Source organism: Triturus cristatus, chromosome 8, assembly GCF_964204655.1.
Source record: "Triturus cristatus chromosome 8, aTriCri1.1, whole genome shotgun sequence".
Lineage (NCBI taxonomy): Eukaryota > Metazoa > Chordata > Amphibia > Caudata > Salamandridae > Triturus > Triturus cristatus.
The window spans coordinates 1,619,418,840-1,619,438,135 of NC_140591.1; the positions used below are offsets into that span (position 1 = coordinate 1,619,418,840).

The following is a 19,296-nucleotide window of genomic DNA, read 5'->3' on the forward strand; positions in this document are numbered from 1 at the left end:
CTATTCATAAACACCTCATTGATATATTGCTTATCCTGTTCATAAATGTTTTAATTATGCCTTCTTTAAGAATGCATTACTTGAGTTCAACTCTAGAATGATTTTTCATCTCTATTTTGCTCTTTGTCACTCTTTTTTCCCTTTTTCATTCAAAGCATTACTTTGAAAATCTTCACAATACCACGTTTGTTAGTTTTTCAATTTAAGATGACCCATTCTAATGTTCACAGAACAACACTTTTCTTTTTAAAATGTATTAAACATTTGCGTGATGAAAATTATTTTTACATGTAAGGACCAATAATAAAGTGCTGCTGAGATTTGAACTCAGGATTTCCTGTTTACGAGACAGGCGCTTTAACCACTTAGCCACAGCACCTACTTTAGTGATACAGAAGGGATCATTAATTTAGTATTGGTGATCAACTTCTGTGCCTGTGTTAAAGTGTCTTAATATGTATTCTAATGTTAAACAAGCAAGGATTCCTAATCTGTAAACAAGAATAGCTATGTTGTATTAAAAAAGAACACATTTTAAACTCAATACCATATTTTGAATAGTTTATAAATAAGTTTTTTACATATATTCATCAATATTGCTGAAATCTAGGGTCATATTTCATCTGCCTCTTGCTCATTGAAATACCTTTTTGATTTTTGCAATCACAGTATTGTTACTATAATATTGAAAACACTTTCAGTTTGTATTAGGTTTAAGATGATCTGTTCAACCGAAAGATAAATCAGACTTTTCTAATTGAATTGAATCGCAGGACGACTTAATGAATATAGTTTTTTATTTAAGAATGAGGAAAGCAAGGCACTGCTGAGATTTAAACTCAGGATCTCTTGTTTACTAGACAGGTGCTTTAACCAGCTAAGCCACAGCACCCTCTTGAAAATACTTTAAGGAACAGTTTGCCATATGGTGTTCAAGGGAATCCTGAGTTTTTCACTTTCATAATCATTTCTCAGTTCAGAAAACGCTCTACTCAACTACTTTAGACGAGGATACTGATCCTATTCATAAACACCTCATTGCTATATTGCTTATCCTGTTCATAAATGTTTTAATCATGCCTTCTTTAAGAATGCATTACTTGAATTCAACTCTAGAATGATTTTTTATCTCTATTTTGCTCTTTGTCACTCTTTTTTCCCTTTTTCATTCAAAGCATTGCTTTGAAAATCTTCACAATACCACGTTTTTTTGTTTTTCAATTTAAGATGACCCATTCTAATGTTCACAGAACAACACTTTTCTTTTTAAAATGTAGTAAACATTTGCGTGATGAAAATTATTTTTACATGTAAGGACCAATAATAAGGTGCTGCTGAGATTTGAACTCAGGATTTCCTGTTTACGAGACAGGCGCTTTAACCACTTAGCCACAGCACCTACTTTAGTGATACTGAAGGGATCATTAATTTAGTATTGGTGATCAAATTCTGTGCCTGTGTTAACGTGTCTTAATATGTATTCTAATGTTAAACACGCAAGGATTCCTAATATGTAAACAAGAATAGCTATGTTGTATTAAAAAAGAACACATTTTAAAGTCAATCCCATATTTTGAATAGTTTATAAATAAGTGTTTTACATATATTCATCAATATTGCTCAAATCTAGGGTTATATTTCATCTGCCTCTTGCTCATTGAAATACCTTTTTGATTTTGCAATCACAGTATTGTTAATATAATATTGAAAACACTTTCAGTTTTTATTAGGTTTAAGATGATCTGTTCAACCGAAAGATAAATCAGACTTTTCTAATTTAATTGAATCGCAGGACGACTTAATGAAAATAATTTTTTATTTAGGAATGAGGAAAGCAAGGCACTGCTGAGATTTGAACACAGGATCTCTTGTTTACTGGACAGGTGCTTTAACCAGCTAAGCCACAACACCCTCTTGAACGTGCTTTAACGAACAGTTTGCCATATGGTGTTCGAGAGAAACCTGAGTTTTTCACTTTCATAATCATTTCTCAGTTCCGAAAACGCACTACTCAAATAGTTTAGACGAGGATACTGATCCTATTGATAAACACCTCATTGATATATTGCTTATCCTGTTCATAAATGTTTTAATTATGCCTTCTTTAAGAATGCATTACTTGAATTCAACTCAAGAATGATTTTTTATCTCTATTTTGCTCTTTGTCACTCTTTTTTCCCTTTTTCATTCAAAGCATTACTTTGAAAATCTTCACAATACCACGTTTTTTAGTTTTTCAATTTAAGATGACCCATTCTAATGTTCACAGAACAACACTTTTCTTTTTAAAATGTATTAAACATTTGCGTGATGAAAATTATTTTTACATGTAAGGACCAATAATAAGGTGCTGCTGAGATTTGAACTCAGGATTTCCTGTTTACGAGAGAGGCGCTTTAACGACTTAGCCACAGCACCTACTTTAGTGATACAGAAGGGATCATTAATTTAGTATTGGTGATCAAATTCTGTGCCTGTGTTAAAGTGTCTTAATATGTATTCTAATGTTAAACAAGCAAGGATTCCTAATCTGTAAACAAGAATAGCTATGTTGTTTTAAAAAAGAACACATTTTAAACTCAATCCCATATTTTGAATAGTTTACAAATAAGTGTTTTACATATATTCATCAATATTGCTGAAATCTAGGGTCATATTTCATCTGCCTCTTGCTCATTGAAATACCTTTTTGATTTTGCAATCACAGTATCGTTACCATAATATTGAAAACACTTTCAGTTTTTATTAGGTTTAAGATGATCTGTTCAACCGAAAGATAAATCAGACTTTTCTAATTGAATTGAATCGCAGGACAACTTAATGAAAATAGTTTTTTATTTAAGAATAAGGAAAGCAAGGCACTGCTGAGATTTGAACTCAGGATCTCCTGTTTACTAGACAGGCGCTTTAACCAGCTAAGCCACAGCACCCTCTTGAAAATGCTGTAAGGAACAGTTTGCCATATGGTGTTCAAGAGAATCCTGAGTTTTTCACTTTCATAATCATTTCTCAGTTCAGAAAATGCACTACTCAAATAGTTTAGACGAGGATACTGATCCTATTCATAAACACCTCATTGATATATTGCTTATCCTGTTCATAAATGTTTTAATTATGACTTCTTTAAGAATGCATTACTTGAGTTCAACTCTAGAATGATTTTTCATCTCTATTTTGCTCTTTGTCACTCTTTTTTCCCTTTTTCATTCAAAGCATTACTTTGAAAATCTTCACAATACCACGTTTGTTAGTTTTTCAATTTAAGATGACCCATTCTAATGTTCACAGAACAACACTTTTCTTTTTAAAATGTATTAAACATTTGCGTGATGAAAATTATTTTTACATGTAAGGACCAATAATAAAGTGCTGCTGAGATTTGAACTCAGGATTTCCTGTTTACGAGACAGGCGCTTTAACCACTTAGCCACAGCACCTACTTTAGTGATACAGAAGGGATCATTAATTTAGTATTGGTGATCAACTTCTGTGCCTGTGTTAAAGTGTCTTAATATGTATTCTAATGTTAAACAAGCAAGGATTCCTAATCTGTAAACAAGAATAGCTATGTTGTATTAAAAAAGAACACATTTTAAACTCAATACCATATTTTGAATAGTTTATAAATAAGTTTTTTACATATATTCATCAATATTGCTGAAATCTAGGGTCATATTTCATCTGCCTCTTGCTCATTGAAATACCTTTTTGATTTTTGCAATCACAGTATTGTTACTATAATATTGAAAACACTTTCAGTTTGTATTAGGTTTAAGATGATCTGTTCAACCGAAAGATAAATCAGACTTTTCGAATTGAATTGAATCGCAGGACGACTTAATGAATATAGTTTTTTATTTAAGAATGAGGAAAGCAAGGCACTGCTGAGATTTAAACTCAGGATCTCCTGTTTACTAGACAGGCGCTTTAACCAGCTAAGCCACAGCACCCTCTTGAAAATGCTTTAAGGAACAGTTTGCCATATGGTGTTCAAGAGAATCCTGAGTTTTTCACTTTCATAATCATTTCTCAGTTCAGAAAACGCTCTACTCAACTACTTTAGACGAGGATACTGATCCTATTCATAAACACCTCATTGATATATTGCTTATCTTGTTCATAAATGTTTTAATCATGCCTTCTTTAAGAATGAATTACTTGAATTCAACTCTAGAATGATTTTTTATCTCTATTTTGCTCTTTGTCACTCTTTTTTCCCTTTTTCATTCAAAGCATTACTTTGAAAATCTTCACAATACCACTTTTTTTGTTTTTCCATTTAAGATGACCCATTCTAATGTTCACAGAACAACACTTTTCTTTTTAAAATGTATTAAACATTTGCGTGATAAAAATTATTTTTACATGTGAGGACCAATAATAAGGTGCTGCTGACATTTGAACTCAGGATTTCCTGTTTACGAGACAGGTGCTTTAACCTCTTAGCCCCAGCACCTACTTTAGTGATACAGAAGGGATCATTAATTTAGTATTGGTGATCAAATTCTATGCCTGCGTTAAAGTGTCTTAATATGTATTCCAATGTTAAACAAGCAAGGATTCCTAATCTGTAAACAAGAAGCGCTATGTTGCATTAAAAAAGAACACATTTTAAACTCAATCCCATATTTTGAATAGTTTATAAATAATTGTTTTACATATCTTCATCAATATTGCTCAAATCTAGGGTTATATTTTATCTGCCTCTTGCTCATTGAAATACCTTTTTTGATTTTGCAATCACAGTATTGTTACTATAATATTGAAAACACTTTCAGTTTTTATTTGGTTTAAGATGATCTGTTCAACCGAAAGATAAATCAGACTTTTCTAATTTAATTGAATCAAAGGACGACTTAATGAAAATAATTTTTTATTGAAGAATGAGGAAAGCAAGGCACTGCTGAGATTTGAACTCAGTATCTCTTGTTTACTAGACAGGTGCTTTAACCAGCTAAGCCACAGCACCCTCTTGAAAATATTTTAAGGAACAGTTTGCCATATGGTGTTCAAGAGAATCCTGAGTTTTTCACTTTCATAATCATTTCTAAGTTCAGAAAACGCTCTACTCAACAACTTTAGACGAGGATACTGATCCTATTCATAAACACCTCATTGATATATTGCTTATCCTGTTCATAAATGTTTTAATTATGCCTTCTTTAAGAATGCATTACTTGAATTCAACTCTAGAATGATTTTTTATCTCTATTTTGCTCTTTGTCACTCTTTTTTCCCTTTTTCATTCAAAGCATTACTTTGAAAATCTTCACAATACCACGTTTTTTAGTTTTTCAATTTAAGATGACCCATTCTAATGTTCACAGAACAACACTTTTCTTTTTAAAATGTATTAAACATTTGCGTGATGAAAATTATTTTTACATGTAAGGACCAATAATAAGGTGCTGCTGAGATTTGAACTCAGGATTTCCTGTTTACGAGAGAGGCGCTTTAACGACTTAGCCACAGCACCTACTTTAGTGATACAGAAGGGATCATTAATTTAGTATTGGTGATCAAATTCTGTGCCTGTGTTAAAGTGTCTTAATATGTATTCTAATGTTAAACAAGCAAGGATTCCTAATCTGTAAACAAGAATAGCTATGTTGTTTTAAAAAAGAACACATTTTAAACTCAATCCCATATTTTGAATAGTTTACAAATAAGTGTTTTACATATATTCATCAATATTGCTGAAATCTAGGGTCATATTTCATCTGCCTCTTGCTCATTGAAATACCTTTTTGATTTTGCAATCACAGTATCGTTACCATAATATTGAAAACACTTTCAGTTTTTATTAGGTTTAAGATGATCTGTTCAACCGAAAGATAAATCAGACTTTTCTAATTGAATTGAATCGCAGGACAACTTAATGAAAATAGTTTTTTATTTAAGAATAAGGAAAGCAAGGCACTGCTGAGATTTGAACTCAGGATCTCCTGTTTACTAGACAGGCGCTTTAACCAGCTAAGCCACAGCACCCTCTTGAAAATGCTGTAAGGAACAGTTTGCCATATGGTGTTCAAGAGAATCCTGAGTTTTTCACTTTCATAATCATTTCTCAGTTCAGAAAATGCACTACTCAAATAGTTTAGACGAGGATACTGATCCTATTCATAAACACCTCATTGATATATTGCTTATCCTGTTCATAAATGTTTTAATTATGCCTTCTTTAAGAATGCATTACTTGAGTTCAACTCTAGAATGATTTTTCATCTCTATTTTGCTCTTTGTCACTCTTTTTTCCCTTTTTCATTCAAAGCATTACTTTGAAAATCTTCACAATACCACGTTTGTTAGTTTTTCAATTTAAGATGACCCATTCTAATGTTCACAGAACAACACTTTTCTTTTTAAAATGTATTAAACATTTGCGTGATGAAAATTATTTTTACATGTAAGGACCAATAATAAAGTGCTGCTGAGATTTGAACTCAGGATTTCCTGTTTACGAGACAGGCGCTTTAACCACTTAGCCACAGCACCTACTTTAGTGATACAGAAGGGATCATTAATTTAGTATTGGTGATCAACTTCTGTGCCTGTGTTAAAGTGTCTTAATATGTATTCTAATGTTAAACAAGCAAGGATTCCTAATCTGTAAACAAGAATAGCTATGTTGTATTAAAAAAGAACACATTTTAAACTCAATACCATATTTTGAATAGTTTATAAATAAGTTTTTTACATATATTCATCAATATTGCTGAAATCTAGGGTCATATTTCATCTGCCTCTTGCTCATTGAAATACCTTTTTGATTTTTGCAATCACAGTATTGTTACTATAATATTGAAAACACTTTCAGTTTGTATTAGGTTTAAGATGATCTGTTCAACCGAAAGATAAATCAGACTTTTCTAATTGAATTGAATCGCAGGACGACTTAATGAATATAGTTTTTTATTTAAGAATGAGGAAAGCAAGGCACTGCTGAGATTTAAACTCAGGATCTCTTGTTTACTAGACAGGTGCTTTAACCAGCTAAGCCACAGCACCCTCTTGAAAATACTTTAAGGAACAGTTTGCCATATGGTGTTCAAGGGAATCCTGAGTTTTTCACTTTCATAATCATTTCTCAGTTCAGAAAACGCTCTACTCAACTACTTTAGACGAGGATACTGATCCTATTCATAAACACCTCATTGCTATATTGCTTATCCTGTTCATAAATGTTTTAATCATGCCTTCTTTAAGAATGCATTACTTGAATTCAACTCTAGAATGATTTTTTATCTCTATTTTGCTCTTTGTCACTCTTTTTTCCCTTTTTCATTCAAAGCATTGCTTTGAAAATCTTCACAATACCACGTTTTTTTGTTTTTCAATTTAAGATGACCCATTCTAATGTTCACAGAACAACACTTTTCTTTTTAAAATGTAGTAAACATTTGCGTGATGAAAATTATTTTTACATGTAAGGACCAATAATAAGGTGCTGCTGAGATTTGAACTCAGGATTTCCTGTTTACGAGACAGGCGCTTTAACCACTTAGCCACAGCACCTACTTTAGTGATACTGAAGGGATCATTAATTTAGTATTGGTGATCAAATTCTGTGCCTGTGTTAACGTGTCTTAATATGTATTCTAATGTTAAACACGCAAGGATTCCTAATATGTAAACAAGAATAGCTATGTTGTATTAAAAAAGAACACATTTTAAAGTCAATCCCATATTTTGAATAGTTTATAAATAAGTGTTTTACATATATTCATCAATATTGCTCAAATCTAGGGTTATATTTCATCTGCCTCTTGCTCATTGAAATACCTTTTTGATTTTGCAATCACAGTATTGTTAATATAATATTGAAAACACTTTCAGTTTTTATTAGGTTTAAGATGATCTGTTCAACCGAAAGATAAATCAGACTTTTCTAATTTAATTGAATCGCAGGACGACTTAATGAAAATAATTTTTTATTTAGGAATGAGGAAAGCAAGGCACTGCTGAGATTTGAACACAGGATCTCTTGTTTACTGGACAGGTGCTTTAACCAGCTAAGCCACAACACCCTCTTGAACGTGCTTTAACGAACAGTTTGCCATATGGTGTTCGAGAGAAACCTGAGTTTTTCACTTTCATAATCATTTCTCAGTTCCGAAAACGCACTACTCAAATAGTTTAGACGAGGATACTGATCCTATTGATAAACACCTCATTGATATATTGCTTATCCTGTTCATAAATGTTTTAATTATGCCTTCTTTAAGAATGCATTACTTGAATTCAACTCAAGAATGATTTTTTATCTCTATTTTGCTCTTTGTCACTCTTTTTTCCCTTTTTCATTCAAAGCATTACTTTGAAAATCTTCACAATACCACGTTTTTTAGTTTTTCAATTTAAGATGACCCATTCTAATGTTCACAGAACAACACTTTTCTTTTTAAAATGTATTAAACATTTGCGTGATGAAAATTATTTTTACATGTAAGGACCAATAATAAGGTGCTGCTGAGATTTGAACTCAGGATTAGGCCTGGGCAGTAAATTCCGTTCCGTTCGCGGAATTTGCGGAATTTGCGTAATTTCGCGTTCCGCGGAGAACGCGAAATTACCCAAAAATCTGCGTTCCGCGACTTCGCGAAATTTTTTGCTTGTTCGCGTTCTCAATATGCGTGTTCGCGAGATATTTCACCCCGAGCACGCAAACAGCGATCGCGAACAGGAAAAAAGTATCGCGAACAAGCAATTCCGCGTGTTCGCGGAATTTCTGCGTGTTCGCGGAGATTTTTTACCGTTTCGCGGAGGTTTGCGTAACGCGATTACGCAAATTCCGCCCACCCCTACTCAGGATTTCCTGTTTACGAGAGAGGCGCTTTAACGACTTAGCCACAGCACCTACTTTAGTGATACAGAAGGGATCATTAATTTAGTATTGGTGATCAAATTCTGTGCCTGTGTTAAAGTGTCTTAATATGTATTCTAATGTTAAACAAGCAAGGATTCCTAATCTGTAAACAAGAATAGCTATGTTGTTTTAAAAAAGAACACATTTTAAACTCAATCCCATATTTTGAATAGTTTACAAATAAGTGTTTTACATATATTCATCAATATTGCTGAAATCTAGGGTCATATTTCATCTGCCTCTTGCTCATTGAAATACCTTTTTGATTTTGCAATCACAGTATCGTTACCATAATATTGAAAACACTTTCAGTTTTTATTAGGTTTAAGATGATCTGTTCAACCGAAAGATAAATCAGACTTTTCTAATTGAATTGAATCGCAGGACAACTTAATGAAAATAGTTTTTTATTTAAGAATAAGGAAAGCAAGGCACTGCTGAGATTTGAACTCAGGATCTCCTGTTTACTAGACAGGCGCTTTAACCAGCTAAGCCACAGCACCCTCTTGAAAATGCTGTAAGGAACAGTTTGCCATATGGTGTTCAAGAGAATCCTGAGTTTTTCACTTTCATAATCATTTCTCAGTTCAGAAAATGCACTACTCAAATAGTTTAGACGAGGATACTGATCCTATTCATAAACACCTCATTGATATATTGCTTATCCTGTTCATAAATGTTTTAATTATGACTTCTTTAAGAATGCATTACTTGAGTTCAACTCTAGAATGATTTTTCATCTCTATTTTGCTCTTTGTCACTCTTTTTTCCCTTTTTCATTCAAAGCATTACTTTGAAAATCTTCACAATACCACGTTTGTTAGTTTTTCAATTTAAGATGACCCATTCTAATGTTCACAGAACAACACTTTTCTTTTTAAAATGTATTAAACATTTGCGTGATGAAAATTATTTTTACATGTAAGGACCAATAATAAAGTGCTGCTGAGATTTGAACTCAGGATTTCCTGTTTACGAGACAGGCGCTTTAACCACTTAGCCACAGCACCTACTTTAGTGATACAGAAGGGATCATTAATTTAGTATTGGTGATCAACTTCTGTGCCTGTGTTAAAGTGTCTTAATATGTATTCTAATGTTAAACAAGCAAGGATTCCTAATCTGTAAACAAGAATAGCTATGTTGTATTAAAAAAGAACACATTTTAAACTCAATACCATATTTTGAATAGTTTATAAATACGTTTTTTACATATATTCATCAATATTGCTGAAATCTAGGGTCATATTTCATCTGCCTCTTGCTCATTGAAATACCTTTTTGATTTTTGCAATCACAGTATTGTTACTATAATATTGAAAACACTTTCAGTTTGTATTAGGTTTAAGATGATCTGTTCAACCGAAAGATAAATCAGACTTTTCTAATTGAATTGAATCGCAGGACGACTTAATGAATATAGTTTTTTATTTAAGAATGAGGAAAGCAGGGCACTGCTGAGATTTAAACTCAGGATCTCCTGTTTACTAGACAAGTGCTTTAACCAGCTAAGCCACAGCACCCTCTTGAAAATGCTTTAAGGAACAGTTTGCCATATGGTGTTCAAGAGAATCCTGAGTTTTTCACTTTCATAATCATTTCTCAGTTCAGAAAACGCTCTACTCAACTACTTTAGACGAGGATACTGATCCTATTCATAAACACCTCATTGATATATTGCTTATCTTGTTCATAAATGTTTTAATCATGCCTTCTTTAAGAATGAATTACTTGAATTCAACTCTAGAATGATTTTTTATCTCTATTTTGCTCTTTGTCACTCTTTTTTCCCTTTTTCATTCAAAGCATTACTTTGAAAATCTTCACAATACCACTTTTTTTGTTTTTCCATTTAAGATGACCCATTCTAATGTTCACAGAACAACACTTTTCTTTTTAAAATGTATTAAACATTTGCGTGATAAAAATTATTTTTACATGTGAGGACCAATAATAAGGTGCTGCTGACATTTGAACTCAGGATTTCCTGTTTACGAGACAGGTGCTTTAACCTCTTAGCCCCAGCACCTACTTTAGTGATACAGAAGGGATCATTAATTTAGTATTGGTGATCAAATTCTATGCCTGCGTTAAAGTGTCTTAATATGTATTCCAATGTTAAACAAGCAAGGATTCCTAATCTGTAAACAAGAAGCGCTATGTTGCATTAAAAAAGAACACATTTTAAACTCAATCCCATATTTTGAATAGTTTATAAATAATTGTTTTACATATCTTCATCAATATTGCTCAAATCTAGGGTTATATTTTATCTGCCTCTTGCTCATTGAAATACCTTTTTTGATTTTGCAATCACAGTATTGTTACTATAATATTGAAAACACTTTCAGTTTTTATTTGGTTTAAGATGATCTGTTCAACCGAAAGATAAATCAGACTTTTCTAATTTAATTGAATCAAAGGACGACTTAATGAAAATAATTATTTATTGAAGAATGAGGAAAGCAAGGCACTGCTGAGATTTGAACTCAGTATCTCTTGTTTACTAGACAGGTGCTTTAACCAGCTAAGCCACAGCACCCTCTTGAAAATATTTTAAGGAACAGTTTGCCATATGGTGTTCAAGAGAATCCTGAGTTTTTCACTTTCATAATCATTTCTAAGTTCAGAAAACGCTCTACTCAACAACTTTAGACGAGGATACTGATCCTATTCATAAACACCTCATTGATATATTGCTTATCCTGTTCATAAATGTTTTAATTATGCCTTCTTTAAGATGCATTACTTGAATTCAACTCTAGAATGATTTTTTATCTCTATTTTGCTCTTTGTCACTCTTTTTTCCCTTTTTCATTCAAAGCATTACTTTGAAAATCTTCACAATACCACGTTTTTTAGTTTTTCAATTTAAGATGACCCATTCTAATGTTCACAGAACAACACTTTTCTTTTTAAAATGTATTAAACATTTGCGTGATGAAAATTATTTTTACATGTAAGGACCAATAATAAGGTGCTGCTGAGATTTGAACTCAGGATTTCCTGTTTACGAGAGAGGCGCTTTAACGACTTAGCCACAGCACCTACTTTAGTGATACAGAAGGGATCATTAATTTAGTATTGGTGATCAAATTCTGTGCCTGTGTTAAAGTGTCTTAATATGTATTCTAATGTTAAACAAGCAAGGATTCCTAATCTGTAAACAAGAATAGCTATGTTGTTTTAAAAAAGAACACATTTTAAACTCAATCCCATATTTTGAATAGTTTACAAATAAGTGTTTTACATATATTCATCAATATTGCTGAAATCTAGGGTCATATTTCATCTGCCTCTTGCTCATTGAAATACCTTTTTGATTTTGCAATCACAGTATCGTTACCATAATATTGAAAACACTTTCAGTTTTTATTAGGTTTAAGATGATCTGTTCAACCGAAAGATAAATCAGACTTTTCTAATTGAATTGAATCGCAGGACAACTTAATGAAAATAGTTTTTTATTTAAGAATAAGGAAAGCAAGGCACTGCTGAGATTTGAACTCAGGATCTCCTGTTTACTAGACAGGCGCTTTAACCAGCTAAGCCACAGCACCCTCTTGAAAATGCTGTAAGGAACAGTTTGCCATATGGTGTTCAAGAGAATCCTGAGTTTTTCACTTTCATTATCATTTCTCAGTTCAGAAAATGCACTACTCAAATAGTTTAGACGAGGATACTGATCCTATTCATAAACACCTCATTGATATATTGCTTATCCTGTTCATAAATGTTTTAATTATGCCTTCTTTAAGAATGCATTACTTGAGTTCAACTCTAGAATGATTTTTCATCTCTATTTTGCTCTTTGTCACTCTTTTTTCCCTTTTTCATTCAAAGCATTACTTTGAAAATCTTCACAATACCACGTTTGTTAGTTTTTCAATTTAAGATGACCCATTCTAATGTTCACAGAACAACACTTTTCTTTTTAAAATGTATTAAACATTTGCGTGATGAAAATTATTTTTACATGTAAGGACCAATAATAAAGTGCTGCTGAGATTTGAACTCAGGATTTCCTGTTTACGAGACAGGCGCTTTAACCACTTAGCCACAGCACCTACTTTAGTGGTACAGAAGGGATCATTAATTTAGTATTGGTGATCAACTTCTGTGCCTGTGTTAAAGTGTCTTAATATGTATTCTAATGTTAAACAAGCAAGGATTCCTAATCTGTAAACAAGAATAGCTATGTTGTATTAAAAAAGAACACATTTTAAACTCAATACCATATTTTGAATAGTTTATAAATAAGTTTTTTACATATATTCATCAATATTGCTGAAATCTAGGGTCATATTTCATCTGCCTCTTGCTCATTGAAATACCTTTTTGATTTTTGCAATCACAGTATTGTTACTATAATATTGAAAACACTTTCAGTTTGTATTAGGTTTAAGATGATCTGTTCAACCGAAAGATAAATCAGACTTTTCTAATTGAATTGAATCGCAGGACGACTTAATGAATATAGTTTTTTATTTAAGAATGAGGAAAGCAAGGCACTGCTGAGATTTAAACTCAGGATCTCCTGTTTACTAGACAGGCGCTTTAACCAGCTAAGCCACAGCACCCTCTTGAAAATGCTTTAAGGAACAGTTTGCCATATGGTGTTCAAGAGAATCCTGAGTTTTTCACTTTCATAATCATTTCTCAGTTCAGAAAACGCTCTACTCAACTACTTTAGACGAGGATACTGATCCTATTCATAAACACCTCATTGATATATTGCTTATCTTGTTCATAAATGTTTTACTCATGCCTTCTTTTAGAATGAATTACTTGAATTCAACTCTAGAATGATTTTTTATCTCTATTTTGCTCTTTGTCACTCTTTTTTCCCTTTTTCATTCAGAGCATTACTTTGAAAATCTTCACAATACCACTTTTTTTGTTTTTCCATTTAAGATGACCCATTCTAATGTTCACAGAACAACACTTTTCTTTTTAAAATGTATTAAACATTTGCGTGATAAAAATTATTTTTACATGTGAGGACCAATAATAAGGTGCTGCTGACATTTGAACTCAGGATTTCCTGTTTACGAGACAGGTGCTTTAACCTTTAGCCCCAGCACCTACTTTAGTGATACAGAAGGGATCATTAATTTAGTATTGGTGATCAAATTCTATGCCTGCGTTAAAGTGTCTTAATATGTATTCCAATGTTAAACAAGCAAGGATTCCTAATCTGTAAACAAGAAGCGCTATGTTGCATTAAAAAAGAACACATTTTAAACTCAATCCCATATTTTGAATAGTTTATAAATAATTGTTTTACATATCTTCATCAATATTGCTCAAATCTAGGGTAATATTTTATCTGCCTCTTGCTCATTGAAATACCTTTTTGATTTTGCAATCACAGTATTGTTACTATAATATTGAAAACACTTTCAGTTTTTATTTGGTTTAAGATGATCTGTTCAACCGAAAGATAAATCAGACTTTTATAATTTAATTGAATCAAAGGACGACTTATTGAAAATCATTTTTTATTGAAGAATGAGGAAAGCAAGGCACTGCTGAGATTTGAACTCAGTATCTCTTGTTTACTAGACAGGTGCTTTAACCAGCTAAGCCACAGCACCCTCTTGAAAATACTTTAAGGAACAGTTTGCCATATGGTGTTCAAGAGAATCCTGAGTTTTTCACTTTCATAATCATTTCTAAGTTCAGAAAACGGTCTACTCAACTACTTTAGACGAGGATACTGATCTTATTCATAAACACCTCATTGATATATTGCTTATCCTGTTCATAAATGTTTTAATTATGCCTTTTTTAAGAATGCATTACTTGAATTCAACTCTAGAATGATTTTTTATCTCTATTTTGCTCTTTGTCACTCTTTTTTCCCTTTTTCATTCAAAGCATTACTTTGAAAATCTTCACAATACCACGTTTTTTTGTTTTTCAATTTAAGATGACCCATTCTAATGTTCACAGAACAACACTTTTCTTTTTAAAATGTATTAAACATTTGCGTGATGAAAATTATTTTTACATGTAAGGACCAATATTAAAGTGCTGTTGAGATTTGAACTCAGGATTTCCTGTTTACGAGAGAGGCGCTTTAACGACTTAGCCACAGCACCTACTTTAGTGATACAGAAGGGATCATTAATTTAGTATTGGTGATCAAATTCTGTGCCTGTGTTAAAGTGTCTTAATATGTATTCTAATGTTAAACAAGCAAGGATTCCTAATCTGTAAACAAGAATAGCTATGTTGTTTTAAAAAAGAACACATTTTAAACTCAATCCCATATTTTGAATAGTTTACAAATAAGTGTTTTACATATATTCATCAATATTGCTGAAATCTAGGGTCATATTTCATCTGCCTCTTGCTCATTGAAATACCTTTTTGATTTTGCAATCACAGTATCGTTACCATAATATTGAAAACACTTTCAGTTTTTATTAGGTTTAAGATGATCTGTTCAACCGAAAGATAAATCAGACTTTTCTAATTGAATTGAATCGCAGGACAACTTAATGAAAATAGTTTTTTATTTAAGAATAAGGAAAGCAAGGCACTGCTGAGATTTGAACTCAGGATCTCCTGTTTACTAGACAGGCGCTTTAACCAGCTAAGCCACAGCACCCTCTTGAAAATGCTGTAAGGAACAGTTTGCCATATGGTGTTCAAGAGAATCCTGAGTTTTTCACTTTCATAATCATTTCTCAGTTCAGAAAATGCACTACTCAAATAGTTTAGACGAGGATACTGATCCTATTCATAAACACCTCATTGATATATTGCTTATCCTGTTCATAAATGTTTTAATTATGCCTTCTTTAAGAATGCATTACTTGAGTTCAACTCTAGAATGATTTTTCATCTCTATTTTGCTCTTTGTCACTCTTTTTTCCCTTTTTCATTCAAAGCATTACTTTGAAAATCTTCACAATACCACGTTTGTTAGTTTTTCAATTTAAGATGACCCATTCTAATGTTCACAGAACAACACTTTTCTTTTTAAAATGTATTAAACATTTGCGTGATGAAAATTATTTTTACATGTAAGGACCAATAATAAAGTGCTGCTGAGATTTGAACTCAGGATTTCCTGTTTACGAGACAGGCGCTTTAACCACTTAGCCACAGCACCTACTTTAGTGGTACAGAAGGGATCATTAATTTAGTATTGGTGATCAACTTCTGTGCCTGTGTTAAAGTGTCTTAATATGTATTCTAATGTTAAACAAGCAAGGATTCCTAATCTGTAAACAAGAATAGCTATGTTGTATTAAAAAAGAACACATTTTAAACTCAATACCATATTTTGAATAGTTTATAAATAAGTTTTTTACATATATTCATCAATATTGCTGAAATCTAGGGTCATATTTCATCTGCCTCTTGCTCATTGAAATACCTTTTTGATTTTTGCAATCACAGTATTGTTACTATAATATTGAAAACACTTTCAGTTTGTATTAGGTTTAAGATGATCTGTTCAACCGAAAGATATATCAGACTTTTCTAATTGAATTGAATCGCAGGACGACTTAATGAATATAGTTTTTTATTTAAGAATGAGGAAAGCAAGGCACTGCTGAGATTTAAACTCAGGATCTCCTGTTTACTAGACAGGCGCTTTAACCAGCTAAGCCACAGCACCCTCTTGAAAATGCTTTAAGGAACAGTTTGCCATATGGTGTTCAAGAGAATCCTGAGTTTTTCACTTTCATAATCATTTCTCAGTTCAGAAAACGCTCTACTCAACTACTTTAGACGAGGATACTGATCCTATTCATAAACACCTCATTGATATATTGCTTATCTTGTTCATAAATGTTTTACTCATGCCTTCTTTTAGAATGAATTACTTGAATTCAACTCTAGAATGATTTTTTATCTCTATTTTGCTCTTTGTCACTCTTTTTTCCCTTTTTCATTCAGAGCATTACTTTGAAAATCTTCACAATACCACTTTTTATTGTTTTCCCATTTAAGATGACCCATTCTAATGTTCACAGAACAACACTTTTCTTTTTAAAATGTATTAAACATTTGCGTGATAAAAATTATTTTTACATGTGAGGACCAATAATAAGGTGCTGCTGACATTTGAACTCAGGATTTCCTGTTTACGAGACAGGTGCTTTAACCTTTAGCCCCAGCACCTACTTTAGTGATACAGAAGGGATCATTAATTTAGTATTGGTGATCAAATTCTATGCCTGCGTTAAAGTGTCTTAATATGTATTCCAATGTTAAACAAGCAAGGATTCCTAATCTGTAAACAAGAAGCGCTATGTTGCATTAAAAAAGAACACATTTTAAACTCAATCCCATATTTTGAATAGTTTATAAATAATTGTTTTACATATCTTCATCAATATTGCTCAAATCTAGGGTTATATTTTATCTGCCTCTTGCTCATTGAAATACCTTTTTGATTTTGCAATCACAGTATTGTTACTATAATATTGAAAACACTTTCAGTTTTTATTTGGTTTAAGATGATCTGTTCAACCGAAAGATAAATCAGACTTTTATAATTTAATTGAATCAAAGGACGACTTATTGAAAATCATTTTTTATTGAAGAATGAGGAAAGCAAGGCACTGCTGAGATTTGAACTCAGTATCTCTTGTTTACTAGACAGGTGCTTTAACCAGCTAAGCCACAGCACCCTCTTGAAAATACTTTAAGGAACAGTTTGCCATATGGTGTTCAAGAGAATCCTGAGTTTTTCACTTTCATAATCATTTCTAAGTTCAGAAAACGGTCTACTCAACTACTTTAGACGAGGATACTGATCCTATTCATAAACACCTCATTGATATATTGCTTATCCTGTTCATAAATGTTTTAATTATGCCTTTTTTAAAAATGCATTACTTGAATTCAACTCTAGAATGATTTTTTATCTCTATTTTGCTCTTTGTCACTCTTTTTTCCCTTTTTCATTCAAAGCATTACTTTGAAAATCTTCACAATACCACGTTTTTTTGTTTTTCAATTTAAGATGACCCATTCTAATGTTCACAGAACAACACTTTTCTTTTTAAAATGTATTAAACATTTGCGCGATGAAAATTATTTTTACATGTAAGGACCAATATTAAAGTGCTGTTGAGATTTGAACTCAGGATTTCCTGTTTACGAGACAGGCGCTTTAACCGCTTAGCCACAGCACCTACTTTAGTGATACAGAAGGGATCATTAATTTAGTATTGGTGATCAACTTCTGTGCCTGTGTTAAAGTGTCTTAATATGTATTCTAATGTTAAACAAGCAAGGATTCCTAATCTGTAAACAAGAATAGCTATGTTGTATTAAAAAAGAACACATTTTAAACTCAATCCCATATTTTGAATAGTTTATAAATAAGTGTTTTGCATATATTCATCAATATTGCTCAAATCTAGGGTCATATTTCATCTGCCTCTTGCTCATTGAAATACCTTTTTGATTTTGCAATCACAGTATTGTTACTATAATATTGAAAACACTTTCAGTTTTTATTAGGTTTAAGATGATCTGTTCAACCGAAAGATAAATCAGACTTTTCTAATTGAATTGAATCGCAGGACGACTTAATGAAAATAATTTTTTATTTAAGAATGAGGAAAGCAAGGCACTGCTGAGATTTGAATTCAGGATCTCCTGTTTACTAGACAGGCACTTTAACCAGCTAAGCCACAGCACCGTCTTTAAAATGCTTTAAGGAACAGTTTGCCATATGGTGTTCAAGAGAAACCTGAGTTTTTCACTTTCATAATAATTTCTCAGTTCAGAAAACGCACTACGCAAATAGTTTAGACGAGGATACTGATCCTATTCATAAACACCTCATTGATATATTGCTTATCCTGTTCATAAATGTTTTAATTATGCCTTCTTTAAGAATGCATTACTTGAATTCAACTCTAGAATGATTTTTTATCTCTATTTTGCTCTTTGTCACTGTTTTTTCCCTTTTTCATTCAAAGCATTACTTTGAAAATCTTCACAATACCACGTTTTTTTGTTTTTCAATTTAAGATGACCCATTCTAATGTTCACAGAACAACACTTTTCTTTTTAAAATGTATTAAACATTTGCGTGATGAAAATAATTTTTACATGTAAGGACCAATAATAAGGTGCTGCTGAGATTTGAACTCAGGATTTCCTGTTTACGAGACAGGCGCTTTAACCACTTAGCCACAGCACCTACTTTAGTGATACCGAAGGGATCATTAATTTAGTATTGGTGATCAAATTCTGTGCCTGTGTTAACGTGTCTTAATATGTATTCTAATGTTAAACACGCAAGGATTCCTAATCTGTAAACAAGAATAGCTATGTTGTATTAAAAAAGAACACATTTTAAACTCAATCCCATATTTTGAATAGTTTATAAATGAGGGTTTTACATATATTCATCAATATTGCTCAAATCTAGGGTTATATTTCATCTGCCT

At 32.0% G+C, this 19,296-nt stretch overlaps 14 non-coding genes across 14 annotated transcripts; all 14 read right to left on the minus strand.

Annotated features, from left to right (window-relative positions):
- Positions 1-306: 306 nt before the first annotated feature.
- TRNAT-CGU (transfer RNA threonine (anticodon CGU)) lies at positions 307-379 on the minus strand. The gene has a single exon. It is a non-coding gene; the product is annotated as a tRNA-Thr (tRNA).
- Positions 380-1,326: 947 nt separating this feature from the next.
- Positions 1,327-1,399, minus strand: TRNAT-CGU (transfer RNA threonine (anticodon CGU)). The gene has a single exon. It is a non-coding gene; the product is annotated as a tRNA-Thr (tRNA).
- Positions 1,400-2,856: 1,457 nt separating this feature from the next.
- Positions 2,857-2,930, minus strand: TRNAT-AGU (transfer RNA threonine (anticodon AGU)). The gene has a single exon. It is a non-coding gene; the product is annotated as a tRNA-Thr (tRNA).
- Positions 2,931-3,364: 434 nt separating this feature from the next.
- On the minus strand, positions 3,365-3,437 carry TRNAT-CGU (transfer RNA threonine (anticodon CGU)). Its single transcript has one exon. It is a non-coding gene; the product is annotated as a tRNA-Thr (tRNA).
- Positions 3,438-5,914: 2,477 nt separating this feature from the next.
- On the minus strand, positions 5,915-5,988 carry TRNAT-AGU (transfer RNA threonine (anticodon AGU)). The gene has a single exon. It is a non-coding gene; the product is annotated as a tRNA-Thr (tRNA).
- Positions 5,989-6,422: 434 nt separating this feature from the next.
- TRNAT-CGU (transfer RNA threonine (anticodon CGU)) lies at positions 6,423-6,495 on the minus strand. The gene has a single exon. It is a non-coding gene; the product is annotated as a tRNA-Thr (tRNA).
- A 947-nt stretch (positions 6,496-7,442) lies between these two features.
- On the minus strand, positions 7,443-7,515 carry TRNAT-CGU (transfer RNA threonine (anticodon CGU)). Its single transcript has one exon. It is a non-coding gene; the product is annotated as a tRNA-Thr (tRNA).
- A 1,780-nt stretch (positions 7,516-9,295) lies between these two features.
- On the minus strand, positions 9,296-9,369 carry TRNAT-AGU (transfer RNA threonine (anticodon AGU)). The gene has a single exon. It is a non-coding gene; the product is annotated as a tRNA-Thr (tRNA).
- Positions 9,370-9,803: 434 nt separating this feature from the next.
- On the minus strand, positions 9,804-9,876 carry TRNAT-CGU (transfer RNA threonine (anticodon CGU)). Its single transcript has one exon. It is a non-coding gene; the product is annotated as a tRNA-Thr (tRNA).
- Positions 9,877-12,352: 2,476 nt separating this feature from the next.
- TRNAT-AGU (transfer RNA threonine (anticodon AGU)) lies at positions 12,353-12,426 on the minus strand. The gene has a single exon. It is a non-coding gene; the product is annotated as a tRNA-Thr (tRNA).
- Positions 12,427-12,860: 434 nt separating this feature from the next.
- On the minus strand, positions 12,861-12,933 carry TRNAT-CGU (transfer RNA threonine (anticodon CGU)). The gene has a single exon. It is a non-coding gene; the product is annotated as a tRNA-Thr (tRNA).
- Positions 12,934-15,408: 2,475 nt separating this feature from the next.
- Positions 15,409-15,482, minus strand: TRNAT-AGU (transfer RNA threonine (anticodon AGU)). Its single transcript has one exon. It is a non-coding gene; the product is annotated as a tRNA-Thr (tRNA).
- A 434-nt stretch (positions 15,483-15,916) lies between these two features.
- On the minus strand, positions 15,917-15,989 carry TRNAT-CGU (transfer RNA threonine (anticodon CGU)). Its single transcript has one exon. It is a non-coding gene; the product is annotated as a tRNA-Thr (tRNA).
- Positions 15,990-18,973: 2,984 nt separating this feature from the next.
- On the minus strand, positions 18,974-19,046 carry TRNAT-CGU (transfer RNA threonine (anticodon CGU)). Its single transcript has one exon. It is a non-coding gene; the product is annotated as a tRNA-Thr (tRNA).
- Between the last annotated feature and the right edge of the window lie 250 nt (positions 19,047-19,296).